The sequence below is a fragment of the Nelumbo lutea genome, chromosome 2, assembly GCF_056320005.1.
Source record: "Nelumbo lutea isolate HS-2025 chromosome 2, American lotus-T2T, whole genome shotgun sequence".
Taxonomy (NCBI): domain Eukaryota; kingdom Viridiplantae; phylum Streptophyta; class Magnoliopsida; order Proteales; family Nelumbonaceae; genus Nelumbo; species Nelumbo lutea.
In genome coordinates this window covers 63,386,296-63,403,003 of record NC_142685.1, presented here as the reverse complement: position 1 = coordinate 63,403,003, position 16,708 = coordinate 63,386,296, and positions in this window count along the sequence as shown.

Sequence of the window (16,708 nt, the reverse complement as noted above, 5' to 3'; positions counted from 1 at the left end):
ATTCAACACATAAATCACAGTCTCTAATGTGTATACCCAAAAGGATGTGAGTAACTCTGAGTGTATGAGAAGCGACCGGACCATATCCAATAAGGTCCTATTCCTCCTCTCCGAAACACCGTTAAGTTGTGGTGTAGCAGGAGGAGCTAATTGTGATATTATCCCATTGTCCTTTAAGTAGTCCCTGAATTCGTTAGAGAGATACTCGCCACCTCGATCTGATCGAAGGGTCTTAATTTCTCTCCCTAACTGTTTCTCAACCTCTTGTCTAAACTCTTTGAACTTTTCAAAGGATTCAGATTTGTGTCTCATTAGGTACACGTAACCGTATCGTGAAAAATCATCTGTGAATGTGATGAAATACACGTGTTGATTTCGTGTCCTAACACTTAGGGGACCACATACATCAATATGTATTAGGTCAAGTGTGCCTGTACATCTTTCAGGCTTACCGTTAAATGGTCGTTTCATCATATTGCCTTGTAGGCAAAGCTCACAAGTGGGAGGATCTTCTACAGTTAGAAAATCCAAAGGACCATCCTTTACCAGCCTTGTGATTCGGTCAACACCGACGTGGCCAAGTCGATAATGCCACAGACACGTGGGATTAACTGTATCACGAGCTCTCTTCTTAGGGATTTCAGCCGACGTAGTTTCGGTTATGTTAGTTTCTAGAGAAGGATGTAGAACATAGAGACCGTTCTCCAGTTCCCCATATGCGATGAATCTGTTGTTTCTTTTAATAGTAATCGTATTACTAAAGAAGACAGAATAACCATCTACACACAGTTTTGAGACAGAAATCAAATTTCTCCTTAAATTTTGCACATAAAGACAGTCTTTCAGTACAATTGTTCCTTCTCTAAAAATTAACTCCACGGTTCCTATGGCTGCGGCTGCAACAGTTGCAGTAGTCCCCAAGTAGAGTGTGACTTCTCCTTCACTCAGCCTTCTTCTAACCTTGAACCCCTACAGTGAGTTACATGCATGAGTTGAAGCCCCAGAGTCAATACACTAGGACGCAGAAGCTACCAACAAATTGGTTTCTATAACACAAGTTTCGAAGTTACCTTTTCCAGGTAGGCAGGACAGTTCCTTTTCCAGTGGCCAGTCTTCTTGCATAAGTGACAGGCATCCGATGCTTTGTCTTTCTTCTGCTTCTTGCTCTTAGCGGCTTTCTTCTGAGGCTTCTTTGCCTTCCTCTTTCTCTTGCCTGTCTTGCCAGCTTCAACAAGCATGGCTACAGGCTCATCCTTTCTAACCAGTTCTTCAGTTCTTTGCAACATATTGCTGAGCTCTTGTAAGTTGACATTCAGCTTGTTCATGTTATAGTTCATGATGAACGGATTAAAGGAAGGAGGCAAAGAGTTAAGGATAGCATCTATCTGGGTTGCAAGGTCCAGCCCGGATCCAAGAGCCTCCAGTTCGTTGATGTATCCCATCATCTGAAGACAATGGTCGTGAACTTGTTGACCCTTGGACATTTGTGCGGTCATGAACTGTTTCAAGACCTTTTGTTGAGTAGAACGATTCTACTCTTCATACATTGTCCTGAGACTATCCAATATGTCTTTGGCAAGTTAGATCTGATCGAACTGCCTCTGTATCGGGTTGTCCAGAGAAGCAATGATGTAACACCGGGCAAGGGAGTTTTTCTCCTCCCATTCTTGATAGTCTCTCCTTCGGGCCTCAGAAGCCCTATCACCCGGATGCTCCAGGGCAGGATTCTTTGCCACTTTGTCCAGCTTTTCAGAAGCAAGGACCAGCATAAGGTTCCTGTACCAGTCAGCATAGTTTGGGCCCTTCAACTTGTTGTCATCAAGCAGTTTTGCAAAAGATCCGTTTGCCATTTTCTGATAAAAGAACAAACATCAGTCCACAACCTAATTTGATTCATGTTCATTTCATAGATATGGACTTTAATCTACGATCCATTTCCATTTATTCGTCTTTGAGATTTCCCTCCTTTCTCAGTGACGGAGACTACGGGTTGTCTCTGGAAATGTGGGAAATCACATAGGGTGCATGGAGCCAACTGTTTCAGCTGCATAACCCCACCACCTTTCTGTGAATGATCATATCCACTCATCGTATGAGTTTTCCCTTTGGCCTCTGTCAGACAAGGTTCAGATCCGTATTCAGGTAAACCTTTCTGTCCAGTGAGTGCTCACCCATCATATTCGTGAACGTCAAGGTACCGTGAGAGAGTTCCCATTTTCTGGTGAAGCCCCTCCCACATCAGTCTATGACGCCCCTATCATCTTATGAAACACTCAGACAAGCCCAACAGCAAATGGATAACCCATTTTCTGGTGAGTTTCCTCATTACTGAAGGACCCATCCTTATGCTAATGATGGAAGGCCTTTAGAGAGTTCATCATATGAATCTCCCTATCACATGCACTCATATTAGCTGGAGGGAACAAAATTACGCCCTAGTTTGATTTAGGTCAAACCAAAGTGGCTCCCACTGACTTTCATAAAGCCAGATTTCAGTGGGCCTTAAATCGGCTAGGGTTCCGCACGCAACCTCTTGATGAGGTGTGGGGCCCACCACTGAGGGAAGCCATCCAATGACCAAAAGGGACACCATGGCAATGATGTGCATTCAGCCATGGTGTGCGCAAGAGCCACTGTCGAATGAGCATGGGCCAAGTACTTATGGCCCATGTACGCAGCACATCACACATCCATACATCACATGCAGGGACAATTTGATCCAATCAATTAATTATCTATAAGGCCCGTTGGAAGCCCGTTAAAATTCCATAATATTAACCATTAATATTATCTAGGTATATGGGCTGAATTAGGGTTACCCAGTTCGGCTCATATAGCTTTATCCTTTAAAATCGGCTTTTGCAGCTTTAACTATTTAAAACTGGGCCTTTACAGGCTGGGCCGAATTAACCATTTAATTAAATATCAATCCTTAGACCCAGTAGTGGGAAATTAGGGCTGACTTTCAGCCTTGATTAAACCCTAGAATTGGTCCAAACAGTTTTGAACCAATCTCGGTTCAAATGGGTCTAGGGTTTGATTTTTAATTAAATCCTTAATTCAAGAAAATAATCTGAAATTAAATACTGATAAAAGGAAAAAACAAGAATCAGTCAATCAGGGCTGTTCGCACAATCCTTCCTGCAAAACAGAGGTTAGATCACAGAATGTAGTTTCACAAACTGCAAATCGCAGATGGCATTTCTCTTATCTACGAAATCTCCTTCTCTACGAAATCTCCTTTTCTGCACCGCCATCTTTGATCCAAAATAAAATTAAATAGAAATCCTATTTCTATTAACAATTACATCAGATCGAATACCTATACATTGAGTTTAGAAAATAAAAAAAATATTTATAGACCCAAAAATAATTCAAGAACTGCAAAATCGCAGGTTCCCTGCGCAAACCAAGAATCCAATCTCCTCTTGTATGAACAGCCCATAAATCATGAAAATTATAAAGAACAATTCTAAATAATAATCATATTTATTTAAAATTAATTTCAGATTATTTGCCCATCTGTTTTGGGAACAAATTTCCCAAAAACCAAATCTGCGCAAATTGGGTAGAACGCCTTCTCCCTAATTGCGCAGGTTCAGATTTGAAATAGAATGGTTCAAGATTTGAACCATGGCTCTGATACCACTGAAGGGATGAGAGATCCATCCCATGGACGCCCAAAGATTGTGGAATAAGGGGCGAATTTCAAAAATTTTTCTCTCCCTTCAACTAGGAATCACATTCCCTATTTAGAAAATCATATTTTCAAGGATCAATCTTGAACCTTAAACTAAACCAGATTTGAACCAAAAGGAATGGGAGAGAATTATACCTGATACGGAGAAGTAATATCTCCCAACGAAGGTGTTCATGCCCAAGGAAGGATCCAAAGACTACTCCCACTGAAGATGGCACAGTGCAGGATGGAGCAGAATCAGCAGTGTTCTTCCCCAAGAACTCTGTCCTTTGCAAGAATCAGTAGAATGGTACGTGAGCACAGCTTCCTCTTCAATCCTTTCTCAAAGAACTGATGTCAAGATCCAATCTTGACTTCTCCCACAACTGGAGATTGAACTGGCAAATAGGGCGACAAGAACAGGGAGGTAGCAAGAGAGTATTCGCAGGGTGCATAATTCTCTCTTCTTGATTTCAGCACTAAAGAGGTTCTGATGTATCTCTTGGTCTCTCTCAAGGCTGCCGCCCCCTCCTTCTTTTGTTAACTTAAAAGATCAGCTCCTAATCCCATTAGGAGGTGCTTATCCAAATCATATTTGGATCAGCATTCTCTTCTAGTGATAAGGATAAACCCTTATCTTATCTGCAGATTAGATTAGCTTTATCCTAATCCCATTTGGAGGTTTCTAGATCTGAATCACATTCAGATCTGGGCTAGCTGAGTGGATAGGATTAAGACCCTATCCTATCTGCTAATCCATCTCAGAATTCGCCCCTTTAATTAACTGAATAAATAGCCCAGTTCGAAATGGGCTTTAGGCCCATCAAGCTTATGTGCTCACTTAACCTTCCTAACTGCTGCCCAGTTGGGCTTCCTTGTATGGCGTGGGACCCAAGCGTTGATCTACACATCAGCCACATGGGTTCGGCCCAGCCTTTGTTACAAAGCCCTGGTCGAATACACTGTTAAAGACAGTGCACCCCCTGAAACCCATCGAATGGGCTCTATGGGCCCAACACTTACCCTAAGTGGTCCCTAGGCCAAGCCACCTTGTAACACTTAGGGACTGTGGGCAGATGCAAGATTAGCCCATCAGGTATTATCCTCAATGGTCTTACACTTAACCTCTCAGCCCTTAATGATCATACACTGCTCGACAAGAGAGGACTTCTCCCTCGGCTGCAAGGAACAGTGTTGCACTCTCCACTTGTATGGATCCCGGGAATTAAAACCTTATTGCAAACATTTTAGAAACCATAATATATATACTTTTATATCTCATATAAAATATACTTTGCAAAACAAATCTCAACGGTTGAAATCGGCTGTCGGCAGTCTTGGTTTCCAACAGTGAGAGTGCATCCCCGATAATTACCTTTGTTCGACAAAGGGGCTGATCTGGTCACTATGATCACCCACTCAGATGAATTCTCGGATTGTCCCAACATACCCAGGTTTTGACCCCCGCTAAGGATCTCACTGAATGGTACATCAAAGACAGCCCGATCCGACACCTAGTGCAGTATCATAATTGAGTCTAGGGGTCGGGTGTAACTTTCCAGTTTTGCCCATCAATCTCCAAGGTCCAGGGCAATACTGGAAATCTGGTCCAGTTCAAAGATTCAATTGATCCCACACTATATGTGCCTAGGGTCTCACCCCGGTAGCTGAGACAAGCCACCCCAACCGACTTGGTGGCACCACAGTGTCAGCCTTGTCAGGATAGGTCTCCCCAGACCGACCCACTGGCTGTGAACATTCTAAACTAACACGAGTCTCAATAAGTGTCCAATTTAAGGGTATTACACAGAAACATACCAAGGGAACAGGAATCAAATATGCACTTTTATTCATTTGCAATAAACTCATAAAGTACATCGATTTTGATTGAAGCTAAGGGCATACAAAACTGTCTAACAGTATCCGCATCGGACGAGGTCTTCCAGGTGGTGGCAATGGTCGTGGTAGCTTTTGGTGTCGTGGTTGTGGTTTCAGTGGAAATCACAATACCTATTCCGATTCGTTTTGTTCCCCTGGGTCTTCATCTTTTCGGGCCACTTAACGAAGATGTGATCACAGATCTACATCAATATTTCAGAGTGTAGCGCGTTCGAGGGAGTAAAGTTTTTATACATCGACATTGGGGTCCTTGGTCTGTGGTCCCGTCTGTTGTTGTCTTTGTTTGATCTACGCTCATCATGGTCCTTTTACTTCCGATCATGTTGGTCCTCTTCACTCCTTTGTAGCGCCTAGGCTTCCTCGGTGTTCATGTACTTCTGTGCATGCTTCATGAGCGCGATCAAGTTGGGCAAAGGGTTCTTTTGCAACGAGAAGCTAAACATTGAGGAGTGCAACCCACTCATGATGGCTATCACAACTACCGACTAGTCTATAGTTCGGACCTAAAGGGCCTCAGCGTCGAACCTTGTCAAGTATTCCCTTAAGCTCTCTCCTTTCCTCTATTGTACTTGCATGATGGTGGCCAACATCTTCTAGTGCCTTTGGCTGGTGGTGAACTACACCAAAAACTGTCTCCAACTGCTCCTAGGAGGATGTAGACTATGGCGGAAGGGAGACATACCAAGTTCTAGCGACTCCATGGAGGGTGGTGACAAAGGCCTTGCACATGAAACCCTCGGTGGAGACGTGCAGCATCATTATCGCCTTGAACCCCTCAATGTGATTGTTGGGGTCCGAGGCTCCGTCCTACTTCTTGAATTGAGGGATTCACCATCTGGTTGGGGGAAGCTTGTCAACGATCTCCTATACGAAGATAGGTTCCTTTGCAGGTTGGCTGTAGTACTGCTATGAGGGCTAGTCCTCAGAGGAGCTATGCTTCTATCCGCTTGGCTACATTCCAGTTCAACCAACCGCTCTATTATTTCTTTGATTTCATCGTCTCTGTTAACTGGGACCATGTTTGTGGACTTTTTTTCGAGATTGCAAGCCAGTCTCGAACCGAGCTGGATTCAGCTATCAAGATCAACAATTGCTGTAAATGTTGGACGAGTCATTCTTTCGCTGGTACCCGAGTGGCGAAGTGATGGGATCTAGTGCGAGCGTCGTGCGCACAAGGCCAGGTTGGGGAGTCAAATCTTTTGGATGGTTGTGGTCGTTCACAATCGGATTGGGCCTTGTGCCTATCTGTGTGGCGCCTTTTAGGGTCCTCGGTGCGAGGGTCGGCTATAGTAGGTGCCTGTGCAACAGGGCAAGTTGCTTTGGGGGCATGTGCTAATTGCCTCAACATCTCCATGATGGCTAGGATATGGTCGACCTTCTACTATATGTCTTGGAATTGCATGGGGTTGACTGCTACCTGATGCTAAGGCTCCCAAGGTAGGGAGTTGTGAAGTGAGCGGGATCCCTAAGATGGAGAATGTTCTCTAGAGCGATCAAAAGTGTTCTTAGGCATGGTTGCTTTTAGTGCATAGAAGGGTTTGAGAAATGAATTTTTGCATGTTTTTCACAGACGATGCCAATTTGATGGTATAAAATCCAAGGTGTTCTGAACTGAGGACATGATCAAATAGTTTTGCCAATTGGATGAGGCCGAGGTGGAAGGATGAAGCCGCACACCAAGATCTACAACTAGGAGAAGGGTCAGAGGCTTGAGGAGTTGTGTTCGAGTAGGCACTTCGATGCTCAAGTCAGTAGGATAGAGAGAGACGTTGTTGAGGCGAACAAATTGAGATAGTGCTGGTCCGAGCCGAGGAGATAGTGCAAAGAGGTATTCAAAGAGTGCAAATTTCCTAAAGTCCATTATCTTGAGTGTGACATACCTATTTATAGTTGGACGTCCATACTTAGATCGGATAGGACTTCTAAAGTTGTCAGGATGAGGTAGTCTACCAAGGTCTTGAGGGGGTTCTACTTCTCCAACGAAATCCACTTCCTTATCCGTATAAAACACTCATTCTTAACCGCGTCCATCCTTCATGCGATTTTGAGTAACGATACCAATATGGCGCAGAGAGGGCGACTACGAAGTCAATCACGTAGCGCCCTACACCAGCTTAACAACCACCCGAACACTGACCACCCATATATGATTCAACACCAAGTTTTGGAGCCCCAGACCTATTGATGGGTATTTTGTCCCTCAAGTCACAAACCCAAAGTCTTCCTTCCAGACTCTCACTAGGCAATGTGCATGGTTCATGTATTAAAACACCTTGATTGTTGTGCTTTTGCCATTTCTAGGAAATTCAAACCTCAATAAACCATGTAAAAGGAACCATCTTCAATAGCCACTCACCAATTTGGATTCTATTCTACTAAACTAATAAAATAAACTCAAAATCTTTTGAACCATTGAAATCCCACAATGTAAATCCACACTTAAATTTTGGTATCTAATTGCCAAAGCTAAGTCACAGAGGCATACTCTTCATTTACCGCCACAAACAAGAGGGTGGCCATAAATGCATCACCGTGGATCAGTGGTTGAAAGAGAAATGGAAGGAAAAGAACAATGCAAAGCCAACTTTTCTCCTTGATTCAAGTATGTGAGAGCCAAAGGCGTGGCACTATGATGTGATAGTCTTTGTCAGATTGGAATTGTCTTTAGCTGTACATGGGTGTGTATAGAATGGGACCTAGGTTAGGCCTAGGACACCGAGCCTAGCTAGACCAATAATCCAAACCCATTAGTGTATAGATACTTTGATCGGTTTATCCTAGTGTGGTCCAACCAACCCAATTTGGGTCTAGTAAGAGTTGGATCAAGTTTGGTACCATGGCATTTGGGAGATGATAATCACTGAGTGAGAGAGGTTCATCGGAATTAGACTTGCAGCTGCTATTGAAACTGAGAATCAGACTAATATCAATAGGCTAGAACCGGCTCCTTTCTTTTTCTATTTGCTGGTTTGGTTAAAACCCAATTAAACTGAGTTTGATTCTGTTCTATTTGCTCGTTTTGATTTGGGGATCGTGAGAAGGAATTGTCGGTTTCCCATCAAACCAGCAAGAAAGCAAACTGCGGAATTCCCTGTTTCTGAGATGGGATTGAGCACGTTTTAGCTGTTTAGCCCGCACATTTGACAGTGAGACGTACGGATAAGCCCATTTCAGAATTCTGAAATCCAGGCCAGTCGATAAATAACTCAAAATGACATTCAAAATATAACTTTCCATGCCAACTCAGATTTTTCTTATTTTTGTAATTTAAAAGTTACTAATTCACACTAACCTGTGAAGATTAAAACGACCCTAATGGGACCCACTGTTTAGATCTCTCTCTGGTTCTCCCGCTCTCCCTCCTCTAGTTTTTCATGTAATTTTTTGTTTCATATGCAACACAGCACTATCCAGTAATTGTCAGACATTATAAAATAGTTGTGTATGGACTTCTACCATATGAGTGTTGAAGTTTTAAAGGTTTGGGCCATATACAAGGATCTAGTTAATTTACTCGTATTAATTTCTCTGTGAAAATGTTCTCGATTGATGGAATTGTTAGTTCTGTCGGAGGTTTCTGAGTTCATGTAGAATTCTTCTTTAAGTTCAAGGCAAATAAAATTTAAAACATTAAAACCACCAAAAACTAGAGGAACAAATCCAGAGGCTTTACAGTGCAACATGTTGAAATTAAGACAGATGATTATGCCCCCAAAGATACAGGAGGGGGGTGATTGACAGAGCTCATCAAACAAAAACGAAAGCATAGGAATAGGATCACCAGGGAGGGAGTTCATCAGAAAGGCAGAAACTGGAAGCTTGAAACAAGAAAGAAGAACAAAATGAAACCCTAAAACAAATGAAAAACGGAAGGGGAAATGGAGGTGTCCATCCAATTTCAATAGAGGGAAGGCTTCGAATAAAGCAGACGGGAAGGGTGCGAAAACAAAGTAGTGAGCACTCCCTTTTAAAGCCATCTACTAACCCAGGTTTAACCCAACTCCAGCCCAATGCTCCGAAACCATTCCAACCATGGTTAAATCCTAACACATTTGGGATTGAGCCAAGGATCAAAACGGTTAGATACATGTAAAATATTATGTTTGAATCGTTTCTTCATTTATCTATAATGGTTGGACGTCCACCAATGAGACAAACATCTCTGCCTCCTCCCGTATCGTCAAAGCGGGTGAGAGAAACGGTAGAAACGGAAGCGGTTATAGTAGAAGGAGAGCGGGAGAGCAAAAGCGAAAGAGGAGTTCTGGGTTTGGGAGGAAGAAAGTTGCAAGAATAGGAGAGTTGGGAGTGGGAGAGACAATGAAAGAGGAGGGAGAGCGGGAGAGAGGTCTAAACAGTGGGCCCATTAGAGTCATTTTAGTCTTCACAGGCTAATTAGTAATTTTGAAATTACAAAAATATGGGAAATCCGAGTTGACGTAGGAATTTGTTTGAAAAAGTTGAATTTAAATGGGTTTATCCGTACTTTTCCCTATAAATTTATTAGTGACATAAATTCTTATCATTGATGCCACAGCCTCTCCTCCCTACATCAATCAGTCAGGTTGTGATGTCAAATTTGACTGATTTTTTTTTTTTTTTTTTTTTGTGAAAACCTAATCTTACCCTCTCCCTTCAAAGCAAGAAAAAGAAAGAATATCAAAAGGAATATCTTTAGCAGCTGCGAGAGTCCATGTATCTTCCTTCCTCTTCTTCTTGTTGCTATCAGGCGAAAGGTACACGGCAAAATAGTTAGCAATACACTTAGAATATTCGAGGCAGGGAGACCAATGAATTTCAGATCAATTCCATTGGTTTCTTAATTTGAGTACTTGATAAAAAATTTGATGTTCTTCGATTTCTTAGTTATCTTAACATTCGGTTGGTGTGCATCCATATCTAAATTGAACTGGCCCAACTTACAACAAAGCCTGAAATAGCAGCTCTAAGTCATTTCCAACCATATGTCTGGGACACTTTGGGAGTGGGATTCTACTATTTTGAAAATCTGAAGAATTAGCAAGGGTCAAAAATACTTTTTAATGATTTTGTCAAGGGCAAATTTCTTAAAGTACCCCTATGGTTTAGGAAATTGATTTACCCACTCTTACTGTTTGGAAATTGTATTAAAATACTCTTAAGTTTTTTGATAATGTTAATGGAAAGATGGAAATTAAAAGACTCTATTACCCATCATTCTCCTTTTAAATTTTAATGGTGGATTCTACTTTGAATAATCGAAGAAAAATTAGATATGGTGGCTCTTCACAAAGATTTGTTGGAAGATATAATGAATTCGTGCTCCTTTGCAATAGAAACCAATGTTGAACTTATTGGTGACTTCGAACCTGGAAGAACTGCCTTTAGATGTTGCACCAGAATCTGGTTGCTAAATGAGGAATGCCACATTGATCAGCAAGACCATTATAGGCAAGGCAAATCCATTTAACTACGTACGATTCACGACACCCACATAACCAAGTCGAAGAGGGATGACATTTTTCCAAAAGCAAAAAATTACGGATTAACTTTGACTGTTGGGGCTGTTTCTGGGCTGTCCATAATATCCATAGACAGTTTACGGGCATCACTACCTCTGTCCATAATATCCAACTTTATATTTACAAAAGTAGTTCGATAACCATCAGGATCAGCACTCCCTCCTATCTGAATTTGCTAGATATACTGCCAAAATTAAATAGCTAGGGTGTTTTGATATTAAATGCTGCTACACATTTTCAGGAATATTAATTCAGTGTTCTCGAGTCCTCCTTGAGAAATAGAGATGTTAATCGAGTCCTCTTCCAATGTAAAGCTACTTCTAATGTTGGTTTCTTTTCAATATGAGTCGTTACATCTCCCAAGATTAATTAGTTCCCAAGTCAGCCGATTCTGCTCCTAAGGTGAGTTAATATCAATCTTCGTTCAATGTAAGTTGGTTCACCTTCAATCGACTCCAGCTATTATAAATATCTCCCTCCTGTACTGGTTCGGATATCAGAGAGAAACAATACAATACATCTACAGAATTCTTCTCTCGATCTACTAAGTTCATTTCTCTCTTCTCTATCTTATATTTTACTGTTTTTTTTTTTTTTGTTAGTATCATCTGCAAACCATCGGTGGTATCAGAGCCCGTTCGATCAATCTCTTGGGCGTGATTTCTTCTAAACACAATGAGTACAAAAGCCATTCGTTCCACCCCTTCTCTACCAACCTTCAATGGAGAAAACTATGACTTCTGGTCCATCAAAATGAAGACCTATTTTTGGTCACAAAGTTTATGGAGAATCGTTGAGGAAGGATTCTGCATTGTTGAAGATACTTCTAATTTTTCAGCAAATCAAAAGAAGATCTATGAAGAGAATCAGCAAAAGGATTATCAAGCACTATTCTGTTTGCAGCAAGCAATGGCTGAGGAGATATTTCCTCGAATCATGGGTGCATCAACTGCAAAGGAAGCGTGGGATACACTATAGGAGGAGTTTCAAGGATCTGTCAAGGTACGCACTGTTAAATTGCAGAAGTTTAGAAGGGATTTTGAAAATCTTAAGATGAAGGATATTGAGACTGCAAAAGATTACTATTCTAGAATAAAAGAAATAGTAAATGAAATGAGAGCCTAAGGGGAGACTATTTCTGACAAGAAAATAGTCGAAAAAATTCTAATCTCTTGTACAGAGAGATATGATCCAATAATTTCGGTGATAGAATAAACAAAGGATCTAGAAAAGCTATCACCAACTGAATTGATGGACTCTCTCGAAACATATGAAAATATGCATGACAAGCAGAATGAAAATTCGATTGAAGCTGCCTTTCAGTCTAAAGTTAATCTGCGGTCTCATAAACCAAAAGTTGATGGAAGGAAGTCACAAGGAAAACCAAAAGAAAATAATGATAAGTATTCTTCATGTGGTATTTGCAAGAAGAGAAACCACTTGGAAAAAGATTGTTGGTTCAAAGGAAAACCACAGTGCCAAAATTGTAAAAAATTTGGCCATGTGGAAAAAGTTTGTAGATTCAAGAAAACCCATCAAGCTAATTTTTCAGAAAAGAAAAATGAGGAAAATAATCTCTTTTATGCTTATCATTCTTCAGTAGAAGAGAAAAATGATACTTGGTATCTTGACAGTGGGTGTAGTAACCACATGACTAAAAATGAAAACATCTTCCATAGTCTTGATAAAATCAAGACAAAAGTCAAAATTGGTAATGGCGACTTCATGGAAGCAACCGGCAAAGGCACCATTGTTGTTGACACCAAACAAGACAAGAAATGCATAAATGATATACTTTTGGTCCCCAACATTGATCAAAATCTACTTAGTGTGGGCCAAATGATAAAAAGATACTCTCTACATTTTGAGGGAAACTCTTGCACAATCTATGACAAGCAAGACAAGTCCCTTGAAATTGCAAAAACAAAAATGACAGAAAATAGATGCTTCCCCATTCAATGGAAAGATGCTAGTTATATAGCAATGCAAGCACAAGTGGACGAGTCGTGGCTATGACATAGAAGATTCGGACACTTTAATATCTATGGATTAAGGATTCTTCAGCAGAAGAACATGATGCATGACCTACCAGCTATCAAGGAGTTCAACAATGTTTGTGAAGGGTGTATGCTTGGAAAACAACATCGACACCCCTTCCCATCCGACAAAGCTTGGAGAGCCAAAGTTCCATTGGAGTTAATTCATACAGATGTTTGTGGTCCAATGCGTATACCATCAAATAATAAAAATAGGTATTTCATCATCTTCATTGATGATTATACTAGAATGACATGGGTTTATTTCTTGCGAGAAAAATCGCAGGTTTTTGATATTTTTAAAAAATTCAAAGCCCGTGTTGAGAAGAGAAGTGATCACAACATCAAGACCATAAGAAATGATAGAGGCAAATAATGTACTTCCAATGAATTCAACAAGTTCTGTGAAGATGAAGGCATGGAGCATCAACTTACAGTCGGATACACTCAAGAACAGAATGGAGTATCCGAAAGAAAAAATAGAACAATTATAGAGACTGTGAGAGCCATGCTCATGGAAAAGGGTCTTCCCAAAATTTTCTAGGCAGAGGCAGTAAGCACTGTTGTCTATTTGCTCAACAGATGTCCTACTAAAGCTGTGCAAAATAGGACACCAATTGAAGCTTGGAGTGGGCAAAAGCCATCCGCAAAGCATCTCAGAGTTTTCGGATGCATATGCTGCATACATGTCCTACAAGAGAAAAAAGGCAAACTGGATAGAAGACTGAAAAAGGAATTTTCTTAGGCTATAGCACTCAATCAAAAGGCTATCGAGTCTGTAACTTAAGGAAAGAAAAACTCATAATCAGTCGAGACATAAGCTTTGACGAGGATATTGCATACAATTGGGAGACAAAAGAAGTTGAAAGAAAGACTATCAACTTGCCTCTATTATCAAGTCAAAGAATTGAAGAAGATCATGATCAAATCAGTTCGCCAACACAATCGGAACCGGAACAAGCTTCACAGTCTACTCCGGACTCACCACCTAGGCGAACTAAATCCTTAACAAAAATATATGAAACATGCAATTTGATGGTCATAGAACCGGAAAGCTTTGAAGAAGCTTTTAAGGAAGAAAATTGGAGAAAAGCTATGGATGAAGAAATAAAAATGATTGAAAAAAATGAGACTTGGGAGCTTGTGGATCGTCCACAAGACAAAGACACTATTGGAGCTAAGTGGATCTACAAGACAAAGTTTAACTCAGATGGCTCAATCCAGAAGCTTAAAGCAAGGCTAATTGCCAAATGATACTCACAACAATACGATATTGACTATAATAAAACATTTGCTCCAGTTGCTCACCTTGACACAATCAAGGCATTGATAGCACTTGCTGCACAGAAGAAATGGAAAACTTTTCAACTTGATGTGAAATTTGCATTCCTCAATGGCTATCTTAAGGAGGAAATCTATGTGGAGTAACCTCAAGGGTTCGTGATGCAAGGACAAGAAGACAAAGTTCTCAGATTAAAGAAAATATTATATGGCTTAAAACAAGCTCTACGAGCTTGATACAACATAATTGACAATTACTTCTTGGAGCAAGGATTCAGGAGGAGCTATAGTGAGCCAACACTCTACATCTAAACAAAAGGTACAAATGACACTCTCATTGTTTCTCTATATGTTGATGATCTTATTCATACTAGAAATAATGAGAAGATGGTCAAGAAGTTCAAAGAAGACATGATGAAGACCTTTGAGATGACTGATTTAGGACTAATGCACTACTTTCTTGGAATTGAAATAACTCAAGAAGAAGAAGGGACATTCATTTCACAAAAAAAAAATACAGAAACTCTTTTGAAAAAATTCAAAATGGAGGGGTGCAAAACAGTCTCCATTCCATTAGACAACACTAAAGCATTCAAAAAGAAAGATGGCTCACCAAAGGCAAATGAATCACAATTTCGAAGTATGATTGGAAGTCTTCTCTATTTAACTGCTACAAGACCAGACATCATGTATGCAGTTAGTCTACTATCAAGATTCATGCAGAACCCAAGTCAAGTTCATCATGGAGCAACTAAAAGAATACTAAGGTATTTGCAAGGAACAAAGAGCTATGGAATTTGGTACAGAGTCACACATGACTCTAAGCTCATTGGCTACACCGGTAGTGATTGGGCAGGTTCGGTAGATGACATGAAAAGTACATCCGGTTATGCTTTTACACTTGGATTAGGGATATTTTCTTGGGCTTCAAAGAAGCAAGCAACTGTTGCCCAATCATCAGCTGAAGCAGAATATATTGCAGCAACAATAACAACGAGCCAGGCTATATGGCTCAAAAGGATATTTGATGACATGGGAGAACCACAAGTTTGTGCTACTGAAATCTACTACGATAGCAAATCTGCTATTGCAATGGCAAAGAATCTCATATTTCACAGCAAAACCAAACATATTGGCATCAAGTATCACTTTATCAGAGAAGCAGAAGGAAACAAAGAAATAGAACTCAGACATTGCAAAACTGAAGAACAGTTAGCTAATATATTCACAAAGGCTCTACCAAAAGGGAAGTTCGAATTATTACGAGACATGATTGGAGTTGCTGAAATGTGCACCAAGGAGGAATATTAAATGCTGCTACACATTTTCAGGAACATTAATTCAGTGTTCTCAAGTCATCCTTGAGAAACAGAGATGTTAATCGAGTCCTCTTCCAATGTAAAGCTACTTCCAATGTTTGTTTCTTTTCAATATGAGTCGTTACATCTTCCAAGATTAATTAGTTCCCAAGTCAGCCGATTCTGCTCCCAAGGTGAGTTAATATCAGTCTTCATTCAATGTAAGTCAATTCACCTTCAATTGGCTCCAACTATTATAAATATCTCCCTCTTGTACTGGTTCGGATGTTAGAGAGAAACAACACAATACATCTACAGATTTCTTCTCTCGATCTACTAAGTTCATTTCTCTCTTCTCTATCTTATATTTTACTGTTTTTTTTTCTGTTACTATCATCCGCAAGCCATCATTTAATGTATGATACTATCATTGTTCTAATTCTTGCTTCAATATCAGATGGCTGGTCACCAATTGGAACCTTTGTTATTGCAGGTAAATGCCCCAAGTCATCAATCTTCTCAAAGGTTAGGTTCTTTTGTCATTTTCTCTTGAATTCGAAACCCTACAAGGTGATGGATCAGTATCTCCTGTTTGCACCCAGAAACTGATTTGTTCCCCTTGTTAGCCTGTTATCTGATACATCGAGAAATTGAAAGCTTCTTGGTCGTTTTTCTGGCACAGAACCCGTTTCACATCCAGAGATTTACAGAGGAGTTCCACCAGCAAATGTGGTATTTATGTCTCGTCTCCCAAAGATCCAGAGTCATCAATAGTTGACACTGTAACTATAAGAAAACTCAAAAATCTAGTTCATCATCTAATGTAAACAATGGGTGTAATCGGAAACACAGAGATGGAATGGACTTAGAAGGATATTTTAGGAATTTTCAAGCAATATATCAGTCATGTGATATCACATGTGAACTAAGTTAACGGAAAGTTAATAGTAAAGGAGGTTTTTAGACAATTGTTAGAAAACTTAAGGGTACTTTAAGACAATATGAAAATAATAAGGG